The 5,000-nt window shown below is 34.7% G+C and overlaps 2 protein-coding genes across 3 annotated transcripts in view; both read right to left on the bottom strand.

Annotated features, from left to right (window-relative positions):
- Positions 1–285, bottom strand: part of LOC115209318 — a 7,783-nt gene extending 7,498 nt beyond the window's left edge. Inside the window, 1 exon segment of the mRNA XM_029777661.2 lies at positions 159–285. The gene's annotated coding sequence lies outside the window, so the exon portion shown is untranslated.
- A 2,265-nt stretch (positions 286–2,550) lies between these two features.
- LOC115209317 overlaps positions 2,551–5,000 on the bottom strand; it is an 18,802-nt gene continuing 16,352 nt past the window's right edge. For both annotated transcript variants that reach the window (XM_029777660.2, XM_036501355.1), the window contains exon 7: positions 2,551–2,563. The gene's annotated coding sequence lies outside the window, so the exon portion shown is untranslated. The remainder of the gene's footprint in view (positions 2,564–5,000) is intronic.

The following is a 5,000-nucleotide window of genomic DNA, read 5'->3' as shown; positions in this document are numbered from 1 at the left end:
AAACTATGATTCTGATTGATGAAAATTATAAGCTTCCAGGTAAAAACAAAAACAACAAAAAAGCAAAAAGCGAAACGACCTTTGTCTCCCCCCCCCCCACCAAAAAAAAAAAAGAATCACTGTAAAGGAAATATAACTAGAAACTGTTCTTCACTCACCTCTGATTAATTTGTTTCAAGTCAAAGTTCGTTTCTCGAATGATGTTTCTGTAAAAATCGATGATATTTATATGGAACTCGATTTTACCTTTCCTTTAGTCTCTCTTCTTATTTATTAATTTATTTATTGCTTATTTTATTATCAATTGCAAATTATGTTTGCTTTTGTCGCGTGCGAAACACGTGAATAAGTTTAGGAAGAAGCGAATTTCAAAACAATAGTTCTTGTTTTAGAGAGTGGCCATAAATTTGACATAGTTTATGAGCCAAATGTGGATTTCTCGCTTTTGTTTTGTTTTTCTCACGCTATTTATGTCTTTCCTTTGAGCTATTATTTCCTGTTTTATTTTCTAACTTTAGCTTTTCCACACGTGTGTCTTGTGTTTTGCCTCATGACTGAAATTGCATTGTCTATCCACCTGGTCAAACACGTGCTACTTTATTGCGACATTGATCATCTTAATTTGTCCCGAGTGTGCTAACAATATTATAGGGATGACGAATATTTCCGAAAGCTGAAGTAGGTGCAGAGGTGACATGCTTAAGAGAAAGTTACCGACACGTTAACTTAAACATTAAATATAAAAATCAACTTCGTATCTGCCAATTTCTCAGATGCAACTATGAACTTTAACCTCTAGTTAGTACAAATCCTTTATAAACCTACAATAAATCTTTGTATACACACCCAAAATCGAACATTCCATCGCATTATAAAGCAAATAACTAGAGAAATAAGCATTCTCTTCTCCGATGAAACAATTTTCCTCAGAGCCGAATACATTTACAATCTAGCACAGGTCCTCAAAAATACAATGCCATATAACTTATCCACTGCACAGAGAGAGAGAGAGAGAGAGAGAGAGAGAGAGAGAGAGAGAGAGAGAGAGAGAGAGAGAGAGAGAGAGAGAGAGAGAGAGAGAGAGAGAGAGAGAGAGAGAGAGAGAGAGAGAGAGAGAGAGAAACACCTAGAAGAGTAATATGATGAACATTGAAACCAGCGTGTAAAACCAATTTTTCTTGTTAATGAATAGACACTTCTACAGTGACAAAAACATTATAATATATTCCACAGATAAATTAAAGCCCATTTAATACACAGCCTGTTCATTCTGATGCATAACCGTAGATTCCTTCGATACAATGTAAACAGAATTAACCAAAGAAGAAATAACAGCAATTATCGAAATAGTGAGTCATGTCCCTTGGGAGACTAATGCAAGAGTAACTGTCTTATAACAATCCACTGCAATTGAAAAACAACGGCGAAACTGTATTCTTATATCGGCTCAATAGAGATCCCAATTAAAAGCCAACCATATCAACACATCAACTCTTTCAAGCAAGTCACAAAGAAAACACTACATGGCTTTTGCAGCACATTTGACAAAAAGAAAAATATGTTGTATGTACGAGGACTATGTAGACCTCAGTTATACTGAAACATTGTATAAACAGGGAAGATGGGTCTGTTGATCACATCTCGTCGTTCGTCCGACTACATAAGACTACTGAATCAAGCCTGACTCGGCACCACACACAAATAGTGTTCAGGAAATGTGTCTACAGAAATGTGGATCTGAGTCCTTCAGACTGCCTTCGACTTTTATATCTAAAAGGAATTATCCAGTGCAATATTTACGTGATGTTATTTCTAACATTGTGTATGCCTCGAGGTGTATTATTCCATATACACATACACACACGCACACGCATGTACACATACACACACGCACACGCATGTACACATACACACACACACAAACACACGCACGCACACACACACACACCACACACACACACAAACACACGCACACACACATGACAAGTAAATATACACCCTTATAATCATTAAAATGTATTTAAATCTGAAATTATACATTCAAATTATTTATTAATTATTATAATGTGAATATCTAATATTTAGTAGATGTGCCCTTTTCATTTTTCAGTGCAAGGATTCTATAAAGCATGCTACTGATCAGATGACGAATATTCTCTTAGGGAATTTCCTGTCAAGTTTCATGCAATAATCTCAAAAGATCTGGCTTTGAGAATGCTTTCGTATTCTTTTTCTGAATTGTCCTGTCCAATATGTTCCAGAGGAGTTCAATGAGGTTCCTCTCTGGTGACTGCCTTGGCCATGGAGGTTTTTTAATGCCATTCTTTTCCAACCAATTTTGGGTCGTTTTAGCCGTGTGATAAGGAGACCCATCTTCCATAAACAGTCTTCTTTAATCATTTCACCATTGGAGAAGATTGGAAGGAGTCCTTTCTGCAACATGGATACATATTTATCAGAGTCTATGTTTCCATCACACTCCACCAGCTCTAATTGACCATTGCTCCAAATTGCTCCCCAGACCATCACAAAATAGCTGCCTTGTTTCATTGTTGGCAGCAATCTTTTCATGTTAAATTTTTGATCACAGAGTCTCCAAACCTACATTCTACCACTGTCAGAAAATACAGCAAATATGGTATCATCAGAGAATATGATAGTGTCTCAAAATGCTAGCGGCTATTCCATCATCTCACTGACTCAATCTTTTCTCCACTTTAAATTGGGTTCTCCACTTTATATTGGCTGGTTGAAGAAGGGGATTCCTTCTTGCTGTTCTGCCATAGTAGCCAAATTTGTGGTAATACCTAACAGCTGTTCTGGGACTGACATCACCTTGTTCTGCTATGTCAGAGGCCTTGCAATGAGAGTTGTCCTCCACACTTCACTTAACAAAGCAAAGGTTCCTATCGGAGGGCCCTGATCGACCTGGACAAGGTAATGTGGACTTCTCTCTAGTGAATTGCACAATCACCCTATTAACTGGAGAAAGCAGGATGCCACAATACGGCCTCTTTGAAATTTGGACAGTCCCAAAGTCTTCTTTTGTACGTGGCATGACTAAACATCACATATAGATCCTGAAAGATAAAAATGTCCATTAATAAAAAATATACACCCTTTCAAATTAAAAACAAACATATTACAATGTTTATGGGGGTGAATATATACTTCTGGCACACACACACACACCACACACACACACACACACACACACACACACACACAAACACACATATATATGTATGTATGTATGTATGTATATATGTATGCATGTACACACACACACACACATGCATATGCATATTTGATAATGGAATCAAGAAGACCAATAAGCACTGAAAATACTGAGTACATTGTAAAACGCAGAGTAAATATTTATATTTGGGAGAACAATATATTTAATTGGCAAATATGGAATTGCTGATTCATTATCAGGTATAAATCAGTATATATATAGATATGTATATGTGTGTGTGTGTGTATATATATATATGTATATATATATGTATATATATATATGTATATAAATAGGAAAAAAGCAACAAGAATGGATCAAAATATCGGTACAATTGTTTCGTACGAGGACATCTTTAATAAGCTACAAAAAATGTAGTAAATATAGATGGCTCGTACTCGTCAGCCGAAAAAACATCAGAGATTCCCAAACATCAAAAGGGGTAGATACAAATGAGAGTGTAAGTTTAACTGCATTGAAGAAAGTTCGATTCCTGGAGATCCGATGAAAGGTCTTGAACTTACAGAATTTATGCATGTCCATATATAGCTCATAGTGAATAGATAATCAAGTTATGTGAAGAAATTTTGGATACAGTCATGCAAAATTTCTGAGAATCCGAGTAAGAAGCAAAGTGACTGTCATATCGTGTAGAGGAACAGATGTTATTGAAATTTACAAGAATCACAGATAAGTTCGATTCATGGAGGTCCGATGGAAGGTCTTGAACTTACAGAATATGTGCATGTCCATATAGTTCATAGTGAATTATTAATCAAGTTATGTGAAGAAATTTTGGGTACGATCGTGCGAAAATTTCAGGGTATCCGAGTGAGAAGCAAAGTGACAATCTTATTCTGTAGAGGAACAGATTGTTATTGAAATTTACAAGAATCACAGAGAAGAGGAAGAAAGTAGAAATTAGTCAGTTACTGCTATTAATTGCTATCAAAGAGAAGGGAACGGGAAGCTAAGGAGCGGGACACAAGTTGATAATATAAGAAAAATCTAAGCTTATTTGGTGCAAAATTCGAACTGAGGTCAATTAATTTATTAACTAACTAATTTTTTATAGGTAGGTTAAAATGAAATAGACTAAGAAATAGAGATAAAAACAGAGCAAAATTTAAATTATCTATATAGTCTAATAGAAATAAAACAAATAACTTAAATCAATAAGTATTAAATAGTACAGTTAGAGAGAGAATATAATCATAGCTAGTTAGATCGTATCTGTCTAGTTAAATATATAATATACTATGTAGGAGTAAAGTATAAATCAAATTGATTTTATACAAAGTGAATTTAATATGCAGTTGTCAATTAAAATATCATTAAAAATATTTAAGAGTCTTAGTTCGAGCGTGTATACAAGAATTTCCTAGTTCAATTCTGCTGTTCATTGAAATTTCCCTATTTTTCTATTCATTAGTATTTCAAATGTTTCCATGGAGCAAAGTTGACAACCTACTCTGCTATTTTTATAGGGTATTGCTCTTCTGACTAATTCCCAATTAAGGTTATATTTGATATTATTGTTTTTTAGTTCCCAAATTTTACTAGAAAGAGTGGTGCTATCAGCTTTATGACGTAATCTGAAGGAGGATAGATGATTGTTCAATCTTTTCTTAAAATTTACAGTACATCCAACATAAGTGAATTTATTATTATCTGTGGTTATGGAGCATTTGTAGATTATGTTATTTAACCCGCATAAACCAGGTGCCGGGCATTTTGATTTAATTCTGCAGTTACATCTAGG

This window comes from Octopus sinensis, linkage group LG3 (assembly GCF_006345805.1).
Source record: "Octopus sinensis linkage group LG3, ASM634580v1, whole genome shotgun sequence".
Classification (NCBI taxonomy): domain Eukaryota; kingdom Metazoa; phylum Mollusca; class Cephalopoda; order Octopoda; family Octopodidae; genus Octopus; species Octopus sinensis.
Note: the sequence above shows the minus strand (reverse complement) of the source record. Positions and strands in the feature narration are given on the sequence as shown.